General features: G+C 46.8%; 1 protein-coding gene and 1 non-coding gene across 3 annotated transcripts in view; both read left to right on the forward strand.

Moving 5' to 3' along the window:
• Positions 1 to 22570, forward strand: part of ptprga (protein tyrosine phosphatase receptor type Ga) — a 174735-nt gene that overhangs the window by 78187 nt on the left and 73978 nt on the right. The window lies entirely within an intron of this gene.
• trnav-aac (transfer RNA valine (anticodon AAC)) lies at positions 7427 to 7499 on the forward strand. Its single transcript has one exon. It is a non-coding gene; the product is annotated as a tRNA-Val (tRNA).

Consider the following 22570-nt stretch of genomic DNA (forward strand, 5'->3'; position numbering starts at 1 on the left):
CATTGTTACCAAACACGATCTTAATTTTTTTTATGTTTTCCTTCGTCTTTGAGGTTATTCGGGCACTTCCTTGAATGAGATTGTCTCTGGCATTTCTGCCATGATTGTGATGTAGTGTCAAAATGCCCAATGAGAGCAACACCTCTCAAGCTTAATCTCACCAAGTTCCCTTAAGTGGAAATGAGTGATCTGGCTGGGTTGTCCGTCAGCGTTTTGATTGATATGCACCGTCACACGTGCCTCCATTAATGCCATCTTTGGCCGTAATTGAGCACATACACACACATACATGCAGCTCTTTGTGCTCAGTTTCTGCCATGTTGCCTCTAATGTGTATAAATGACTGGTGTTATTAGATAATGAGAGATGAGGAGGGCTACTGCCCCCCTTCCTTATTTCTTTTGCCATTTTTGCAGACAAATTTAATCCCAACAGACTGTAGAAATGCCTTCCATTCCACAGAAAAAAAAAATACTTCGGCACCATTGTCAGGAATGCCCGTTCTCCTCCAGTCAAGGCTGTCAATCACTTTGTTCCCAAGAGTAGCCACGCCCTCCAATCATACAGCAGACCATTATTCGATATCAGCATAGCGAAGCCACTTTAGAAACATATTGCGGGGGGGTGTAAACAGCAAGCAGCTGCTCTATGATTTCAACATTGACGGGTCCAGTTCTCGTGTGCAAAGCAGCAACGGTATAGCAAAAGCACGAGAAATGTACATACACAGCAAGTAATGTGCAGTATATATATGTTTAATCATATGCAAATTGGGGTGGCGTTTATATAACATCTAGAGTAAAATGACATATAATGCTACATTACATATAATGGCAAAAATGATGGTAAAATTTGTCTGCAAGCATGGCATTCTTATCTCCAGCAAACCTTGCGTGTTTTGGCTTTTCACAATGTGCACCAAGCTGGCCCATTCAAGATAAGTGCTAAAATGCATACACTATCGAAATATTATGTTCTAGAATGCATCTCCAGCCTCCACTCTCGTAAACACCTCGGTACTACCGGAGAAGAACACATGCCCAACAGGCAGGTAATCAAATTTCATAGCGAGCCGGCGCGTCACATAAACAGCAAGCCATGGGACCGGCAAGAGCGGCCGGCAGCCATGATGTCACAAACGCAGCCCTCGTCCATGAGCCGGCTGCCCTTTCTGTTATTATTTATTTTATACCCCCTGCATCCCCCGGTGGATTAGACAGAAAGAGTGGAGATGAAACTGGCCCGTGATTAGATATGATGTCTTCTTCGGCCCGGCTCGGCCTGCAGGGAGATGTGGTGGAGGGGGGTGAATGCTCTCCATTACTGGCTCCGCTGCTTTGCAGGGATCTGCGTGAAGTGATTTGTGCTGAATGACCACAACACCAGTGGCTCGCCCGCAGGAATTCATCTCGAAATGTGGAGTGAAAGCGGCTAATTAGTTGCTGTATGTCGGGGGCGACTGCTAGACTCCTGCAGTGGGGAATTAAACAAGCGAAACAGACCACGGTAGCATCCTGTGGGCTCCTGGACAGAAAGAAGGTGAAATTAGCTGCTCATGGTCCTGAACGGGTCCTGATGCCGTGACATTGTGACCCCGCCGCAGAAGCTGGTGCTCCCTGGTGCATCCCCATTATTATTTCCAGGAGTGGTGCTCAGACATGACCACGCGGGGAATCAGTGCGGGATGCAATATCTGCCTCGGGGCCCTTCATCAAATCAGGGCCGAGCGTGGCTGCATAATCAGCTGCCGAAATTCGCAGGGGGGAAAAGCTGAATAGACAGATTGCGAAATGTCATAAGGTGCAATAAAAAACGAATCGATGATGTGCAGTTTTTGTCCTTCGTCTGGAATACAAAGGAGCCGAGGAACTTCTCCAGGTGTTGCTTCAACCAAAAAAAAAACAACGAAATAAAAAATGTAGACGCCATGTGTGATCTGTGCCACTGTTGTTTAGAGGACCGTTGCGAGCTCTTTCCTCCCAACCTCTCTCACTCATGTCTATGATTCATCATAATCTGAAGGGTCTTTAGCCACTGCGCTCAATTTTTAGCATTTTAGTCAGCTTCGGGTCCGATTGAGCTCATTCGGTAAATGACCGATTAGCAAGCACAAACTTCCAGTCTATAGTACCTATCCTTTCTGTATGATTCGCTGATGTAAATATATTTTGGTAATTTGCACGTTGGAAATTAGTTTTATTAAATGTTTGTATTTTATGTAAATGTTCATTTGATTTGCAATTCTCAGATGATTTGTTTTAATCAGTGGTGGCCTAGCGGTTAAGGAAGCGACCCCGTAATCAGAAGGTTGCCGGTTCGAATCCCGATCCGCCAAGGTGCCACTGAGGTGCTATTGAGCAAAGCAGCGGCCCCTCACACTGCTCCCCAGGCGCCTGTCATGGCTGCCCACTGCTCACCAAGGGTGATGGGTTAAATGCAGAGGACAAATTTCACTGTGTGCACCGTGTGCTGTGCTGCTGTGTATCACAAGTGACAATCACTTCACTTTAAATTAAATACTTTAATTATTGCGAGAGAGATGTGAAAATGCTTGCTGAGGAGGCGAATGGAACTAGCCTCTGGCGAGTCTTTTTGAACTCAAACATTTCCCCGCACATTTCATTTCACTCTTAGTCTAATGCTCGTAGTGCGTGGGAAGGAAGCCGGAGTTTTTAAAAAGATGTGCTTGTTGGGTCAGGCTCTGGTCAGGTTGGATTCTGTCTGGTCGGACTGGGGCCCAATTACGGCTCTACCCCGGACCCTTTTCCGGGACACGTACGCATGCAGTTAATTATCATCCCTGCTTCCTTTCGTAAGGAAGTGGAGCTTCGCGACCTATTTTCATATTTGCTGCCTCACCCGGTCTCACGCTGTGACAGCGATCTCACAACGCCAGCTTCACCTCTGTGGAGGGCTTTGTATTTTTTTTAACTCTCTAATGTGTAGCCCCCTCTTCCCTCTCACTCTCGCTTGTTGCCATCTGAGCTACAGTGATTTTTACTTTTTTTTTTTGCTTAATCTACATTTCACAGGAAGTGTTAATATCCTGAACTGAGGCAACCTGTTGCTCTGAAATATCTGTGTCATCGGTAAACATGGATGGAGTTGTGTGTGTGTGTTGTTTTGTTAATCCCTCCCATTTTCACTTCCTGCCCCATTTATTGAATAAAAGTTATGAGGATAATTAAAGAGAAAAACAAATCATGATGCGAACAAACTAAAAAAACAGTGGCCAAACTTCACTATATGGAACAAATGTAGTTTTAAGGCACCGTCTGCAGAGGCTTGGTGGCAACACAGAACGGAGAAAATGAAATCACTCTCCTGAGCTCTCTCCACATCTTCTCTGAACATCTGGGGGAAACATGAGCCATTCTAATTATTCTAATGCCAAGTTTGAGACATGAAGAATGATGGAAAGTTCTCTTTGGTGAAGGTCCGGAACAGGAACAATGAGCTGAGGTGCACAGTAGAGTTGTTATATTTATATATTCAGTAGTTACATGAGGCCTATTGATTACAGTCACGGTAGCTTTAATAAAGCCGAGACTGCTGTCATTAATGGGGCCGTGGCCTAGTGGACACTTTACAGAGCTGGACCCCTGTCATTCATGGAAAAGTATGTAACATTGAAATAGCGAGGCCAAAATGCCTGCCTGCAAGCATTTCACAGCTTATCATACCGTGTATGACTGTGTACGTGACAAATAAAATCTGAATTTGAGTTTGCATTGGTGCGTTTATCCTGAAATGACCGTTATTACTTTGCTTTTCCAAACTGCACGGCTGGAAGGAATGAAATGGCTTTTAAATATCAGCAGGTCGGACGTAATCGTTTTGTTTACCTGCTGACTGGATTAGTGGAGTGTACAGTGGATTTGCAGTACAATCGCTACTGAGTCACGCACTCCACTCGAGCGAAATAATAAAAAAAAAAAAAGTCCATATTTCTACACTCTGCACGTCAGCGATGATGCTGTTGCACAAGATCGGACGCATCGCGGGGATTGAGACTAATAGCGTTTTGGACAGATTTGTGATGCTACACTCTCTCTGATCACATAAAAAGATTTTGGTTTAAAGACATTGTGAATTAATAATGGGCCACAATTGATCCATGAACTCAACCCTTGGGCTTCAGCCTTGCTGTGCAGAACTATCTGGTTCATCTTATGCTAAAGATCAATATTTTTATGGTTTATCCTGAGTGTTTAAATCAATATGTGTGTTTCGATAAGTAGAGTACAGCTTTATTAAGTTTATTCATTTATTATAGGAATCATCTATTTTTCAGTATGTGTCACACATAAGTCATAATTTTTTTATGATTAGCCATGAAATAATATAATAACTGGACCTAGATTATTTATGATGTTTTTTTGTGTTAACCACACATACATAACCCCCATTCTAATTTCATTTTCCATCATGGGTAATTTTAAGTTGTTTCTTCTTTCATTTTCTCACTCTGTGCACAGTCATCTGTACAAATTGTTAAATAATATAGTCAATATTTTTTGCTAAAAAATGAACCTTTAGTCATTGCTGGTTGAGGGCGTGTCCCGGTTGAGGACACTGATGAGGAAGTACGTGCGAGTAGCCGGCTGCAGTTGGAGGCAGAGAGAGAGGGAATGAAAAGAGCCGGGGACGAGCGAGGGACCTGGGTGGGTGTCCGTTTGCTCCCCTCGTGTCCAAGCTGGAGAAGCTGCTTTTAGCCCCGCCGTCTCTATTAGTGGCAGCAGCTGCCGCCCCCTCGTCATCTGGACGCCTTGCACGCCGCACCGGCTGACCGTCAGGGCTCATCCTGGCCCGGCGAAGGTCAAGGCCTGGCTGGATCCGGGCGAAGTGTGCCGGAGCCTCGCACGTGCCACGGGTCTGGGGGGAGTTCTGCACCAACCTGTCAGCCGCCCACTCCACCCCCCGCAGAATACCTGCATTGGCAGGCAGATGCTCCGGCTCCTCCTTCACCTTGGAGGCGTCTGGGGTTGCAGTCCTCCTTTTCCATGCTGCTTATGAATTTTTTTTCTCAAGCCGTGACGGGTGTCTCTGCGCTGAATGCATTGCCACGTGGAAATTTTTTTTTTTAGCCCATTTTCCGAGGATGAAACTCGCGGTGCGAACGTAGGCTGGTATTAAACGCCCTGCGTGACTTTCATTTTACATTCTTCATATGATTTCTTCATAGTTTTAATTAAAACGAATGCAGTCTGAAGGTTCATTATCCTGCGTGATGTCTTCCTTTTGATCTCCGCGTCGATTCCCTGGACTTTCCAGCACTTTCGGAAGATTCCACGAACAGTAGCCAATTACCCTTTAATGTCAAGTAATTGCCTTTTGCCAGAACGAGGGATGTGTCTCGGTACACCTGGCTGCGCCCTGCCCCCGGGGGGTGGTAGTCAGCACGAGTCCAGCACATCTTTCCCAGAGCAGCTCTTTAACCCGGGAAGTCCAATCTTAAAGAGGACCTTCCAAAACAGGACTTTCAAAGACACGTGGCATCGCCTAATGAGGCAAACGAGGAATGGGGGCGTGCGAGTAAAATATGACTGCCGAGATTCCGCTGCGTCTAATTAAATTGCAGAGGCAGTGGCTGTGTTGGTGTGAACACACGCACAAAAACCCGCGTGCTATAAATCAACGGGTCACGGTCTTCCACTTTGCACGAGCGAGGGGCTCCGGTGACTCCGCTTTACCGTCTGCAGGCTGGTGAAGGATTACGGTCAAGGTCACTGCGCGTGTGTGTGTGTGCGTAGGTAAATGCAGCACACAATACGGTGTATACAGCCGCAGCGTTACGACTGGCTACAAAGGCACCTGCCAGTGGGGGGGGATTGTTTTAGGCGCCACGTGAACATTTTGTCCGTCCTTGAAGATGACGAGTTGTAAGCAGGAAATGTCGAGAGGTTTTGACAAGGCCGAAATTGTGATGGCTAGACAACTGGGTCATATCATCTCCAGATGTTCCTTTTCGGGAGCGGTCACGCCCTACAAAAAAAAAAACAGACTCTTTATATGTCTGTATGTTTGCGAATATGTATAAAAATGCATTATTAAAACGATTTGGAGCACCATATTTGGAAACAAGGTCAATGGCAACTTTTGTCAGTTGTACCGTCAGAATGTAAACCCGGCTTTTGTGTGCATGTGTCGTGCGACGGTCCCAAGTCTCTGCGGGCTCTCTGCGAGGACCAAGCCTCCTTGGAGATCACTGGGAGGCTCGGCTCATTAAATTGCCACCTCGCGCTAAATTATTCACAGTCTTTAGCGCCTACTTCTCCGCCGCCTGCTGCCACGTGGTTAGTGCTGCCCGCCGCGCACCTCTGATGTGGCACCTTGTGCGAACCTCCTACCTTTCTCCTAGCAAAAAAGTGCTCGATTCACCGGCTTCTCCCGCCGCTCGTTCGTGTGGGAATTTCCTGGAAAATAACCCGGCAGCAGAGCTGGTTAACAGCCAGTTAAGTGAATAAGAGCGAGCACTTAGCTTAATTGACACCCTACCGAACCTGAGTTGCATTGTGGGAAAGCGGGCTGCGACGCGGGTGTGTTACAGGGGCGTCAATGCCCGCGCCACGCCTCGTGCGCGTGTGTACGTGGCGCCTTCCTCGCGCCCCTCGCTCAGAGTGCCCTTAATTAAACCAATCATCAGCAGTCCTAATTAGGCGTGCAAGACTGGCAACACAAATCTACTGGCACTTTTCTCTCGCTCTCTCTCTCTTTCTCTCTCTCGCACCGCACGCATCCTTTAAATCGATGCCGGAGAGCGCGTTGCTGGTGAGCGAGCCAGAGTGATGGAGCGAAGGAGGGAGGGAGGGAGGGAGGAAGTGAAGTAGGAGTGGGGAGGAATCACTGAAGGCTTTCTCGGCTCAGACATGTGTTTAAGCTCTGGGGCTTTCTTTGCTGGACCTCTCAGCGCGGCTAAAACACGATGTCAGGATCTTGGAGCGCTTGTTCATGCAATCCTGATGTGTATTATTCATGTAGCGCGCACGCACACACACACACACACACACACACACATTTCATCCAGAGGTAACAGGAAAAAGATCCATTCACACTTTTGAAACGCTCAGCTCTCGGTGTGAAATGTTTCACATTAACTGACCTTGAGGTTGAGTGATCTCCCGCCGCACAACGTGGAGGAATTTCATGCCGTGTATTGATTTTGTATCTTCTCTTTACATTATTTTCAGGATTAGATTTTTTGGTGCATTTGTTACAATGTACGTACATAGATGTACAACACAACATGAAAGAAAATATAATAGTATACGAATGTTGCAGTTAAAGGTAAACTATTATGGGCGGGGTTCAATTTTCTTTTTTAAAAAGGGGCTGCAATTCGACCGAAGGTGCCCTTGACCAACGCCATGGCTTCCCACTACTCACTAAGGGTGGTGGTTAAAGGGTTAAATGGTGATTGTCTCAAGGTTCTGCTGTGTAGTGGTTATCACGTTCGCCTAACACGCAAAAGATCCTCGGTTCGATACCGAGCAGAAACAGACTTCTTTCATACCGGGGCAGTGGGGGCCTAGCGGTGAAGGAAGCGGCCCCGTAACCAGAAGGTTGCCGGTTCGAATCCCGATCCGCCGAGGTGCCGCTGAGGTGCCACTGAGCAAAGCACCGTCCCCTCACACTGCTCCCCGGGCGCCTGTCATGGCTGCCCACTGCTCACCATGGGTGACGGTTAAAAGCACGTTTCGTTGTGTCACCGTGTGCTGTACTGCACTGTTTCACAATGACAATCACTTCACTTTCACTTTCAAGTGAGACGCTAAAAGGGCCTATAGTGCATGCAGCACAGTAACTACTACATGGTATTGAAATTGTGACATTTTTGTTTGGCCCTGAACAGGATGTAGGGAAGATGGTTTATGTGTAGAACAGAACTGATTTCCCGAATTGCGTTCACTCTCCTTTTCTTCCCGGTTCTTGTATGTCGACTGCTCGTGCAGAGCGTGTGAGTTCCTCTGTAAGCGAGGCTTTACTTTCTTTTTTGTCCACGCAGCAATTTTTTTTCATAATGTTATGATTCAGTTTTTTTTTTTTTTTTTTTAATACAACGTTGAGCACCTCATCTCTACACTGTACTGTGACACATGCCAGACGGTTCAATAAAGGAAAGGCTGGCAACGCACACCTGGCAATCTGCTGGTGTCATCCACCCCCTCCTCCACCCTCCACTCTACCGTCAGCGTTCGTTAGATGCCTGCTTCCGCCGGACAGCGGAGGGGAAAATATCCACCGCAAAAAATAGCCTGCCGCGCACATGATGGCAAGTCCTCCGCATTTCAGATATTTGCCTTTATCGCCGAAGCGGCCCGTGTGTACTGTCATTCGCTCGGCGCCATATTTCTGACGCGCACACACGTATATATGTTTGGGTTTTTTTTTTTCTGAGATTTGGGTGCGAACTGTCAAAAAGTTGATCACAGGCTGCCTGCGCTGCAGAGTCAGCCGCCGGCGACAGACTTGTGACTGACTTGAACTTGCAGCCGAGGATTTTGTCACGTTGTCACTGCAATGTGAAGAATCAGCCCTGCGAGCCGACCTTCATCCCGCCAGTTTCAACGTGCACACGCCCCCTTTGTTAAAAGTCTGACGTGCGACCTCGTCCCATCCCCCTAATTTGCTTTCGTGTCTAAGCGTAGGTGCGGCGTCTGGCGCAGTGCAGTGCCCTCTGTGGGCCTGTCATCAGCACTAAAGCGCCAGGCAGAAAATTAATTAATCGAGGACTGCTGATGGGGGGGGGGGGGGACTTCGTTCTGTACCCAGCTCGTCGCAGTCTGTTAAGAAGAGGTGTTGGGAGCCCACCGCTCCTCCCTGATGGAAGCATAATGAAAGTGCCTGCTCCTCTCCTTCAGGCCTGACTCTTTAAATGGGTTTTCCGTGGGGGTCACCGGTATATAAAAGACTCCATTTAGCAGTGGCTGACAGACCAGTCGGGTGCCAGGCCCGGTTACCTTGCATCCGCCGCTCGGCTCTCATCTCGGGCCGTGGATCCGGAGACAATGGGGACTCTGCGCGGACTTCCGTCAATCTTCAACAGAATATCTCGGAGAATAATGGCCGCTCCCTCGTTTCTTTAAAGTTAATGATCAGTAGCAGATTCTTCATTATTCCCTCTCCAATGGGCCCTCCCTCGCAGCAGCGCTGAGTAAATGCACTTATTTTTTCTCCTTTCTCTACCATGCCTCAGACAGAACTACTGTAAATTATTTGCATTTCAGAGCCAATCAGCGCTTACGGAATCGGCAAGAACATTCAAACTTTTCTTCCATCCTTCTTCATAGGGTCCCGCAGACCTTTTAGTAATATATGATATTATTAAATAATCTTAAATATTCCCTTCAAGGAAGAGGGACTTCAAAGAGGATGGAAAGAAAGAGGCAGGGCGGCAGAGTTCACTTTCTTCCAAACTCCTTCTTGGGGAGAACCTGGCAAGTGACAAGAACATTATCTTTGAGCTCCATAATTTATATACCCCCCACCCTGGGGGGCGGAAATCTTGTCAAAGGCGCAAAGTGCGAAGGGAACTGTCAAGGAGTAAATTTGATGGGAATTGGCAAGCAGATTATGAACGTGGCATTTGGGGTCCGGGCAACGTGACGACTCGTCCACTTGACGCCCACCCCGGCGCTATTGTGTGTCAGATTGTGCAGTCGGATTGACTGACATCACAAAGGCCCAGGGCGCTTTTTACCTGACAGTCAAGCTTAATTTGTAGCTGGATTCCCTGAGCTGTTGTCTCTCTGCTTGCTCACCTTCCCTCCCGTCCTCTTCATCCTTTGTCTCCCTCTCTCTCTGTATCTCTCTCTTTATCTCCCGACTTTCTATATTTCTTTTGTATCTCCGCTTTCGTCTTATTGAGGTTTTTTTTTCTCCCCCTCTCCCTTCCGGCATAACTCAATCCCATGAGAGGTCACTAAATTGCACCAAATGCACTGGTAATTTCCTTGTCATTCTGGAGAACGTTCTATTATGGGAAGAAGAAAAAGGTCTTTTGCATCTCGTTTGAAGAGCAGGGATGTGTTGATGTGGGATTTTTAAATAGGATTTTAGTTCATTTTACTCTTAACCTGGTTTGGGTGGGTTTGTCAGTTCCCATTTATCCAGGCAATGCCTCCATCATCAATTTTTAGTGTTAATGAGATGTTGCAGAGGTCGAGACTATGCACCCAGTAGTTGTTCTCTGTATTGGGCATCGTAATACCTATGGAGTGCTGTACTGGCCTTATATGCTACTTATAAAGTATTTCTGAATGAATGGTGCCCTATACATATGCATTATTTATATGACTTGATATTGTTTTTGTCCTGACGGTTGAATCACATGCCAGGCCCATCTGCATCACGACCAGAAAACAATATCATTTGAGACGATTCTTTAGAAAGGGTAGGGAGGGGAGAAATAAAAAGCTTGGGAATGAATGGTGATGACTGTCAGCGGGGCTGTAAGAGCGCTCCCCTGAAAGGCTGCGGAGGAGACAAGGGAGCTCTTCCTTACCCCCGCCAAGCCTCCATCCAGCTCCTGCACATGCTCCATGAGTTGGAGCCCTGTGGTTGTCAGGCGTGGCGCCGGCACAATTATCCCTCCTGTCCACTTCAAGGGAAGACAGGTGGCTTTATCTTCGTGGTGGTGGGAGTTTTCAGCATAAGATGAGGATGCTGGCAGAGGAAAGTAAAGCCACGTATTCCATTTCATTTATCCCCTTTTCTCAGGAACAATAACTGCGACAGAGTTGGAAAAATTAGATTTGCTTATTGCGTTTTGGGGTTGCATTGTATAAAACCCGGCTGAAGCCATGAGGCAGACGCTAGGACGCTGGGCAGTGTTTATAGATCTGCCGTCCATCTGAGGAAGAATATATATATATGTGTGTGTGTGTGTGTGTGTGTGTGTGTGTGTGTGTGTGTGTGTGTGTGTGTGTGTGTGTGTGTTTTTGTGCAAAGTGCATCGAGGACTTCCAGGATTGAACACTGGTGGACATTGACTGGCAGCTGACAGGGCTGAGAGCACAATGTGACCACAATTGAAAATATTCAATTGTGAACTGCAATTCTACATTGAATCAAAATACATCGGTGTGTGTGTGTGTGTGTGTGTGTGTGTGTGTGTGTGTGTGTGTGTGTGTGAAAATGACCTTATATACAAAATGCATATTTACTGCAATTTACAACAGGAGAAAGGGTGCCCTATATATCCGTATAGACCCTGTATATACTGATATTTTTAATACCCACTCACACCCACTGTTTTTAGACTATTTATTTGTATATTGAAATTTTATATAATACAATTGCCATATCAATGCTATAATTTTTTTGCATCTCTTAGTTTGTACTGTCCATTTTATGCCGTGACTATGTAAATTTCCCACTAATGAAGGATCATCTAATCTTTAAAGCTAGTTGGCCTATAAAATTAGTTAGCATCGTTGTAAAAGCATGTGAAAAATGTGGCGGCATTTAGTCCAGAATTTATGGTACATGCAGCATGTTCTTCAAACTCGTATAGCTCAACAGTGCCCTTGAAAACAAGCATGTTCAGATTAATGCATGTTTTGCAATAATAAACCACTGTGCTTGGATGGTGCGCCATGTATTGCATTGGGGTCGTGACTCTTTTCCCATGCGGTTCTAGGTGCTTTCCGTTTAAGATTCAGCATGTTGCAGCTTCAGCAGAAATCAGATAGGCAGCGGACCTTGATCTTAAGGTTGCTGCTAATCCAGCATCTCTAGACATGTCATTGCAACCTCTTGTGTGCTTTTTTTTTTTTTTTTTGGACATTGGAATCGCACACATAATGCGACTGCAAAATGCTAAAAAACATTAGCCGTCACACCTGTTACCCGCTTGCCATCTTCACTTTTTTAACAAAGCTGTGACATTCAATGTCACAATATTTTTCAACCTTTACTTTACTTTACTTTATTTAGCAGACGCTTTTATCCAAAGCGACTTACAATAGGAAGACTCCAGCAATTCTTGTTCGATTTCTATAGAATATCGAGTTTACAAACTAAGAGCCTTGATAAGGCTTAGACTTGTCATTGAAGAGCATGCTCGGGGATTGTTGGGTGCTTGTTGGGGGATTGTTGGGTGCTAACCTGTCACTCAGTTTGGACGATCTCCCCATGCAATACTGATTGCTTTCGGTTTTCATGATGAAAGCTCAGCGCTCCGTCCTCACTATTTACCACCACGAAACATTATGTTCAGCTACAGGTCCATGCAGCAGCGCGCCAAATTTAGAAGAAGTTTTGCCAGGATTAGCTTTGCTAACAAATTTACTTAAAATGCTAGATTGCGTGTAAACTTACAATAACAATTAGTCCCAATAACTACATCAATTTGGCCCAAGCATCGAGATTCTGTAGTAAAAGCATTTATCTGACTAAAAAACATCTTGTTTTCTGTTGCATTAAGTAGTTCTTAGCAAAAGAATAGCACCAAAATAGCACAGATAGCGGCAAAGTCACAAATACACGCTGAGCCCTATTGAGGTTGGGGGTAGAACGATTTAATACATTATTGAATTATTTCTGCATTATTTTCCACAACACCGGAGCTCTGGCCGTGGGCCCTGGAAATGACAAAATAATTCAATTTGGTGAACGATGTGGAAATGGTGGAAAACAACATTAATCGGGCGTGTGTTAAAAATGGCAGCGCTTCCGCTATCCGATGCTTCCTCGTTGCGGAAGAGTTGCCGTGGCCTCAGCACCTGATGCATCTGCTTTGGCGGCAATTACGGTGGATAAATAAACCGAGGGGGCGCTTGCACATAAGGAGGTGTAGCGCCGCAGGCGCTGTTTAACCTCTGAGGTCGGAGGCCAGGGCCACGCTCGCCTCGTTCCACCTACGTTCTGAAAATCATGCTTAGGGCTGAACGAGTGTGAAGAGGCAATCGATGGCGGCGTCGGGGGAAGAGTATTCATCATGGCCCCTGCTTAAACCTGCCGTCACATGTCACCATGCCGGGGAGGGAGGCCGCTCCGGAACAATACTAATTGTGGGACGGGAGGAAATGTTTGCGCTGACAAATGGTGCGGCGCGGGAGCGTGATTCTGCTTTAATGGATAGCCCTGGCCGCACTGCTGCATCTTCTGACGGATGCCCGAGGCCTTGGAATTACTCATGCACCCCGGTACTGTACCACCCAGTAATGTCCCTGCCCTTTTGTTCTTTCCACTGGTTCCTCTCTCTCTCCATCGGCCCCTCTCTATCGCTTTAGTCTCTCATTCTTCAGGTGGGCACCGTTCTTTGTGCCTCTTTTTTTTTTTTTTTTTTGCTCTTCTGTACGGCGGCGTTCTAGTTTCAGCCTCTCTCTCTCTTTATCTCTCTCTCCCCCTCTATCTTTATCTCTCTCTCTCCCTCGTTCACTCGCACTCCCTGCAGTACATTTATCTCATTATGGCCATGGGATCTGTGGTGGGACTGGAAATGAAGTGTTAATTTCTACACTCATCAATCTTGGGGACTCGAGTGTGCGGAGCCCCTCCTCCGAAAATGATGACTGGCACTTTCACTTGTTCTGAGAAATAAGCAGTGTGCTAAATCGAATTTTAATGGATCGCGCATCTCCATGTGAAAGGTGCAATCCATTATTTGACGACTATAATGTTGTTGGCCGCCCCTCTTGATTTATTGGAAGTTTGTTGTAGGGGGACGTGGGTCAGGCCATTTGTGTTATGTGATCAAGACTTACTCTCCTGCACACACTTCTTTACACCCCAATTGAGCACAGATCTTGAAAACAGGAGGCTGGAGGCTTACAGGTAATTGTGTAGAAATAGCTATATTTACTGTGACTTACTGTATGTCCGCATATTTTCCAATATATGGACATTACTCATTAATTAAAGTGGAAAAAAGGCCTTTTTTAAATGAATTACACAATTATTTTAGCACTAATTACATAAAAAAGCTTCACTCAAGTTTTTCTATATAACAACCAAAATGTTTGTCTCTGATATTTTATTTCTCTAAACTGGTGTGACACACTCCTCCTAGATTAAAATAGATTAAGATTTTGATTAAGATTACTTGCTGGAGGAGAGGGGAGGACCTACAGACTACACACACACACACACACACACACACACACACACAGTCTGTCATCTTTAGACTGTAGATGTTTTCTTTGTGGAGGTGCATCAGTTTGGTAGAACGTTCCATCCCCTTCTTCCTGCTGTTTGTTTTATGTAGACATTCTTGTCTTTTCTGGTCCATCGGTATCTGTTTTCACACTGAGATGAAAAGTCCCCAGACTCCCTCTCTCTCTCTCACATCAATATTGGGCTAAAATGAACCACGCATTTGCATGTACAGTGTCTTCTGCACACGCTTGTGGCTTGGCGGTGGTCGGAATTCTCTTTAAAATGCATGTAATTTCAGTATGAAATTACCCATTTGCGTTTGAGTGGCAGGTGTGTAATAATAAGCCGACAGGCCGTGTTTTATAATGTCGCCCTCTTTTTACATTCTGTCCTCTTCATTCTTGCCAAAGGGCCAGTTGTCCAGAATCCGGAGATTATTAAAGGCAGCAGAACTAACTGCATGTTTTATGGAGGAATCATTTATCACCCGTCCGTTTGAATCAGGCCCCCTCTCATTCGGCGTATCTCGGAACCGTCGGTCGTCATTATTCATCCGGAGCGTTCCCCCGCTTGCCAGATGAAACAAGTTGCTGGCGATGTGGAAGCTCGCCTTGGGGGCCCGATTCGGTGTTAAGAGGGCCGGAGTCAAATTCGGTCACTCCCTCGAGAGCCGACCCGCGTTGATATTGACCTCGGGCCTTTGTGCTTTTACTATAAGTCTGGCTTGGCTTAATGAACCCGCTTTGTTTAGGGCCGGGGCTATAATTAACACGGCGGCTCGGGGCCCACCTGCTCAGGTCAGAGCGCAGCGCCTCGCCACGGGAGCGGCGCCCAGGCTCGGGCTAATTAAAGGATTTACCGGGAGCTCCTCGCGGAGCGGCGGCAGAGGAGACGGCAACCTTGAGCAGCGGGCAGGTTCAGGAGGAGCCGTCACGCCGTGGACACTAATGGAGACGCCGAGAAGCTTCTGGGACGCGGAAGGCGGGCGGTTTACACAATGGCCTCGTCCTAATCAAGACGCAAAGTCCTTGTGAGGACGCGTGGACGACTTAGAACAGTAGAACAAGCGAGAAAAGGGACAGTTGCGTGTTCTTAGGGGAATAAAGAGGCACGGACACCTGAAGATTGCCGTACGAGCGGCACCGGCAGCTCACGCGGTTGTCTTGGTTGTGAAGGGCTTCCTCCCCGGAGAGGTCACCGCTCGCCCGGCCTAGAGATCCTCCTCCATGACTGGCGCTTAGCACTGGAGGGAAGAAAAAAGAGAGGGACAACAGTAATAAAACCAGGGGCTTAGTCTTTCCATCCCCGCTGCATCAGAAGACAGGCGCGTTGCCCTTGAACGTGTTTATTTGTGGCGGTATGGCGCGCTTTAAATAATAAAAGCCCCTGTGACGGAGCCACCGACAAAGTTACCGCTGCATTTGGAGCGGCTTGTGCCTTTTAATTAAAAACCCTTTAAAACCAGTGGGGACGGAGGCCAAGGCGAGCGTCCCTGTCGCCGCACAGTCCTAAAACTTCGCCGCCTGGGCTCCTGAGGGCCAGAGAGAGGGAGGGAGGGGCGAGGGCGTGGCCGTGACCCTTCTCATTCATCCCGCTGAAGTCCGGCCCGCCGCGCCCCGAGGGCGAAGCATATTTAAGTCCTGCCTGTCCCGGTTTTCCATCGCAGGTCCGTTTCCCTTCGTTCAACAGGAACATTTACACATGTCTATTAAAGGTTATTAAGAACCAAAGACCCCCGCGGTATCTTCACCATAAATGGAAAGTATTTCTAGCCGGAGTAGTTTCCGGTCGGAAAAAAGAACGAAATAAAAATCATCTAATGATCCCTTTCTGTGTAAAAAACATAGTGGTGTTTGTTCTTCCTCCTTGAGACCCTTTAGAATTCCTTGTTTTTGACGGATAAGAGCTGTATTGTGCATCTTTACTTTACTTTACTTTATTTAGCAGACGCTTTTATCCAAAGCGACTTACAAGAGGAAGACACCAGCAATTCTCGTCTGATTTCTAGAGATTTTGAGCCTGATAAGGCCTAACTTGTCAGAAAAAGAACATGCTCGGAATTTTTTTTAATAAGTGGGTTTTTAAAACTGCTTCTTAAAGGTGGTAGTAGTCTCGGCTAGTCGAATGGAGCCGGGCAAGTTGTTCCACCAACCAGGGACGACGAAGGAGGACAGGATCTAAAGCGGTCGACTCCAACAGCCTCATCTTCGGTTTGGAATATGGAGGGACACGTTTGTATGAAGGTTAAAAAGTGGCGGTAAATTTATTGGCAAATTACGGTGCACCGGAGATCTGTGGGGCCCTCGGTCATCGGCCGACGTGCGGTTGCCATGGGGAGGAGAGGCGGGCCAGAGGGAGAGAGAGATGCTGACGGACGGGTGATTAGGCGTATTATTACATCTGGTATCACACACCTTCGCCTTCTTTGGTCCACCGCTTTCTTTGTTGACCTGAGGGGAGGTGGGATACATTTACCTTTCCCTCAAAGACTTAATCACTTCATTACAGCGGCTTTTCACATTAAACTGACCACAAGCCATGCGTGCCCTGTCACTCCACAAAAAAAGCCATATTTACATTTAGAGCATTAAGCAGGTATCTGGGATGCAGGTTCCGCACATTTTTTTATTCTATATTCATGTTAATCGTGCGCAGACTTTTTTTTATTGAGATGGAATGCTAAAAATAATAAAAAAACAAAACGAAAACAACACACTGTAGCATGTAGGAATGGAATCTTCATGGAAGCCTGAACCCCTCTGAGAATTAAATTAAGATTAATTACAGAGAAAATCTAATGAAGCCCTTCGTTATCTGACCAAATTGAAACTTTGCAAGTACAGAGTGCCTAGTAGCGCCTAGCACAACTTAGCACATCCAGTGCTTGACCAATTCATATTAATTACAGTCGAAAACCTGGAAAACAAATGAAAACTGCATTTGTTGAGCTGTGGCTAGTGCAGTGTAGTACAGCCAGAGCTGAGGAACGAAGGCCTGACAAGCGGATGTGACGAGTCGGGGGACGGATTGCTTGGAGGGGTATTAATCGACTGCCGAGGACTGCCCATTATCTGATTACAGTTCCGCTCCTCCTTCACTCTGTTCTTTTTTTAATTGCTAAAATTATCTCCGTCTACAGCAAATGGAATGTAATCTATTTCTGAATGGAAAATTAACAGGGGATCGGACACTGGTCACATTTGGTCAGAACTGACATTTCTAACTACAAGCGTGAAATTGGAGTTCGAAAGTTTTTTTTTTTTCCGTTAAGACTATTTATAGATGGCTAATGTATTTTTGGATGGTCTTGGGCTTAATGGGCTTTTTTCCCTCAAGTTTTAAAGAAACGTGTGGCAAGTGGGAATTTCCACCTCTTCGTCCAGCCCTGTAACCCTCATCAGTTTGTCCGAGGAGGTTACGGACCCTCCTTTAATCAGTCACGCCCCGGGTGTAACGGCTCTGTGATGGCGCTCCTCCACTAATGCTGGGCCATCCATCGCTCCAGATGTTCCCACGTTCATTACCTGGCCATTTGCTCAGCCCGCCTCACCTGTCTCATCGCACCGTTGGAGCTCCGAGCGGCCAGATGCACCGTCCCTCGGCGGTGGTGTTGCAACTTGGTGGCACACTGACCTCTGGCTATCAACTTTTCATGGAGGTTGACCTAGAGCTTACACTAAACAGAGGGCGGAGTCACGTGGAAGCCGCTGTTGAGACCGGCGAGCTTGCGGGACACTACCCCGTGCAAGAGACCGATCCTCAAGCTTCGAATACCCACAATCCTGTGGGTCAGTAAAAGATCATTTTTCTTTTTGATCCCTAACAAAAACCCCGCCTTTGAATGGTAACCAACCCATTTTTTTATTCTTGTTGTTACTCAATAAATGAGGTCTTGCTGAAGGCATGGTTTTCCTGTATATTTATTGCTCCTTTTTTCCCCCCTTTCACTCTTTCATACTTTTTTTTCTCTCGATTCTGCCAATGTCGTCTCCCCAACGTGGTTAAATCCTTTTGAAGTATTGCTGGAATTAGATTTTTTCCCTCTTTTGCTCAAGGGGCTTTCATTATCTTTTATTTATCGCACGAAAAAGAAAGGGCTAAGACGGCGCCACGATTCCAAATAAAACTCGGCGCAATCACGAGGAAGGTCAAACGAGGCCAGCAAATCTCCGGACGCCGCTGCGTCTCTTCCACTTCCTGCCCCCCGATTGTAAATATTGCCTCATTTTTGTGGGCAAACGTGGCAAATTCACGCCGACGGTGGGGCATCGGAGGTTAGCGGCTGGCGCCGGTTGAATGCAGATTGCGCGCGGCCCCTCGGCTAATTTGCGCCCCAGCTCGTCGGAGCCAGCGCGGTGACCTTTGGGTCCTGTACGGCGCGGTAACTGCCAGCATCGGCAGAATAGAGCAGTAGAGCTCCTGGGGTCTCAATGACACCCTGAAAATGAGCAGGTAAACAAATCCGTTAGAATTAAAAGTGTTTTCTTTGGCGGAGGAGATGGTTGGAAGACAGTAAATCAAGTGCCTCTCCTTGAAGCGCTGTCAGACTTGGCGATTTTATTTCAGGAGGCAGAGCACTGTGGACAGAGTGAAGGAAGCGCGTCTTCAAACGCTCCGAGAAGAGGCCTAAGCAGATAAATTGCACCTTTCTTCTGGCTCAAAGCAGGGATGGTATTGGGGTGGAGAAGATGCTGCATCAACTTAATGAGTCATATCTGCCCACTGAAAAACAAAAATAACGGCGGCGCCGTCCTCCACAAACACTCGTCTCTTAATTCACCCGACTGTTTGGAATCATTCCTTTGATGAAGTGAACATTCGGCCAAATTAAAATTATCGCTGCTTTTGAAACTGGGGATGGAAGCCCCAAAGTGAGACTTCAGTTTTTATTAAAAATAAAACCGAGACAGAAATGCTTGTGCAGAAGAGATTGGGTTGATGGTGAATTTAGTTGATTACAAATCATGGCTGCAGGAGGGATTTGCATTGCATAATGGTTTATGAAATTGTCATGATCCGATCCGGAAGGGTTCCCGGTTCCCGGACTGGAGTTTCACGTTAGTCCTGTGTAATGTTTCCTAATTGTTTTCACCTGTGTTTAATTGTATAAATCTGCCCTGTTTGTGTCTGTTGTCCGTCGGGTCTTTGTTATGTTACGTGTTCACCAGTTTCCCCTGTCCAGCACCGATTAAACCCCGGTTTCGTGACGTCGTGCGAATGCGTCCTTCTCCTTCGTCTAGTTTTGTCCTCCATCTCAGTTCACCTGCCTCGTCATGCCAGATGGTTGTGACAGAAATGATGATCATACTTCTGCGCATGTTATAGGTGGCATTAATATTATGTCTGAAAAAAATCAAACTTCCAAGGCCTCGTGTAATTGGTGTGGACAGAATTTTGTGGTTTGTGCGCATATTGATAGATTTTTCTGTGCAACACACGAGGAGAGGGCGGTGGCCTTTTGGCCTCTATGCTCAGCCGTATTTTGACATGTCAGTCTCAGGTGCTGTGAATATGTGAGCCAGTTTTGCCATCATTTATAGTGACGCCTGTCACTCTGTACTAATTATTGCGCAGGTCTGTATCAGATGTCGTCTGTCTCCCACAGATTCATTTTTTTGTGTGATTGAGTGTCTCTGTGTGTGTGTGTGTGTGTGTCTTTGTCAGTCAGGTGGCATTAGTGTGGCCGCAGCGTCAGGGGTATTGGTGTGAGAATGTCAGGGTGAGGGCACAGGAAGGTGTGAGGTCTGTGTGTGAGTGTTCGAAGGGGGCGGGCGAAGGCATGTGTGTGTGTGTGTGTTTGGTGGCCTGGAGAGGGAGGTCCAGAGCTTTGGGGACAGCTGTGAAATGCGCTCAGACAGCATGTGAAGACACTGAGGGGAGCTGTCAGGGACGGAGCCAGGAAGCCTCAGACCCGGCTGCTGGGCCCGACAAGCCCCGCCCACAATCTCCCAAGACAAAAAAACGACGCTTCGAATTAACGCTGAATGACATGTCGTCAGACGCCCTATTTTTACCCTCATCACATACATCCCAGCACGCGCAGGACAAAGGACAGATGAGATGCATTTATGCAGTCCAGAGAAAATTACTTCCTCCGATTTCGGGGCTTTTTCCGACCCGAGGAGCATCTTCTGCTGTTAACTAATTCAGTAATTCACTTTTTTTTTTCAAGGGCAAAGCCTATGATAAATGTCTGTTGGGCAGAGTTGGCAAGTTTGGGTGGTATGAATTGTAAAGCAATTATTTGCACTGTTGGCACATATGCATATATAGAATATTCCTCTCTTCAGAACTGGTGCTTCTTTTATTGTTTTACTGTTATTTACACAAGTGCGCACAATCAAAGAGAGTCCTTCCTCCTGTGGAATTTCTTTGACCAAAATGCGCCTTTGATCCATGAACAGTTTTGCCAGGCAAGGTAATTAGACTGAATTATTGATCTAATTAGATACAGTAGGTAGGCCTTGTGGGAGAAGGCATTAGAAAAATTGCACGTCTTGCACATCGGGGATAGTTGTGTGGACAAGGACAAGGAAGGGGACATCCTTTTAGTAGGATGCAGCTTTTTTTTGGGGGGGGGGCGGGGTCATGCCCGTCATTTCACTGTCCCCGCCCCCTTTCCTGACCTTTGTTCCGTGTGCACAATTTTGGATGACGTTGTGCACTAACCCCTGAAGAACCCCTGCAATTATGCTTATGGCCGCTGTTTGTCATTATCACTGCTGCTAAAATATGTCCCCCAACCCTACTCTACTCCATTACTGTCTCCTTGTTGGGGGGGAAAGGGTGGGCTTTGGCCCTCATTCAGTTCACCGCTGCACAGGAACAAGAGGGATTTGGAACTCGGAGGTCCATGCCAGGGCTTAATGGATGCAGGCACAATGAGGCCCGCCCCGTTTTCAGCTTAGCTCCGGTTTCCTAATGCACCTGCACGCGCTCTCTCGCATGCCCCACTTCGTCTCTCTTTTTCCATCCTTCCCTCAAGCTTGGGCCGTCGGCTGCATTAACAGGGTGGCATTACCGCTGCCTGCACAGTGTCTGCACTCTCGGTGTCTGCCGCACACAGATCTGGCCAATTAGAGACCCCAGCGTGTGTCCCACTGATCAGTACGGGCCGCATTTAAAGCAGCACCGCAAGAGCAGCACTGAGAGATCCTCTCCAGGGTGGGGCTATAATAAGGTTTATTGATACATACTAAATACATCATTTTTGCTTAAGTTATTGGGCAAGAAATGGGTCTATGACGCTAATTCAGGTAACTTCTTCCATTGTTAATAATTCCATTTTAATGTCTATGTTATCAATGTCAGATCCCCTGGCTGCTGCACATGCCTTTAACAATAACGTGAATATCGCAATAAATGTCTTCGTTGCAATATGTCACCTTAGTGTACTGTCATGTCCCCGTCTAGGGGTTGGGAAACATGACAACAAACAAGGGCAATGTGTACATCTACACAACAATCCACAGGAGGACAACAGACCATGAAAGGAGAGACTATACTGATACACAACAAAGCCACAACTAACAACCCTAACCACTCTAACACACAACAAAGGCTTAGCTCTAACTCTGCAACACTCCAAAACTCTCTTCTCGCCTCCTCCTCCTCCTCCGGCTCCACAACAATGAGCCTCAACTGATGGTTGGAATGGTCCTTAAGTGCTCCCTGGCCCTGTGCGTGGATTGGCTGCCAGTTGACGAGTTAATCGGTGGGCGGAACCATAATCCCAAGCTCCGCCCAGCAGACAGCATAAAAGGGAAACACGCAAAACCATTCTACGGCCTAAAAAGACGTAATAGTACACTGTTCAACCATTGGCTGGTAGTAGCCTAGTGGGTAACACACTCGCCTATCAACCAGAAGACCCAGGTTCAAATCCCACTTACTACCATTGTGTCCCTGAGCAAGACACTTAACCCTAAGTGTCTCCAGGGGGACTGTCCCTGTAACTACTGATTGTAAGTCGCTCTGGATAAGGGCGTCTGGTAAATGCCATAAATGTAAATGTAGATGTACTTCACTGGGAACTTCAAAATATAGTTCTGTTTCTGTGCAACACATAAGGAGAGGTGCATGGCCTCTCGGCCTTCCCGCTCAGCAGATTTACTTTCTTTCATTGTCACTATTTGTTTTAGTGGAACGCAACATCCTTTGGGTATTTGTTCTGTAATTGCGCTCCATACACAGTCCCGCTTTTGTTTAGGTTGCAGGTGTATTTTTTTCCTCCCGTCTCTCTCCGGTCTGACATGGGAGAGGCTGCTGAAAACGCTCTTAATTGACGGAGCGGCAGCAGTCCCCCGCGGGGGTGGGAGCAGCACCAAGGTATATTTACGCTGTTAATTTTGGTCGAATTAAGATGTGCGCCTTCTCCTGAGAAACGCACACGGCTGCCTGTGAAAAACGCGGCTGAGACGCGCGAAAAGGTTTCACGCATACACACACACACACACACACACACACACTT

The sequence above is a fragment of the Denticeps clupeoides genome, chromosome 12 (assembly GCF_900700375.1).
Source record: "Denticeps clupeoides chromosome 12, fDenClu1.1, whole genome shotgun sequence".
NCBI lineage: Eukaryota > Metazoa > Chordata > Actinopteri > Clupeiformes > Denticipitidae > Denticeps > Denticeps clupeoides.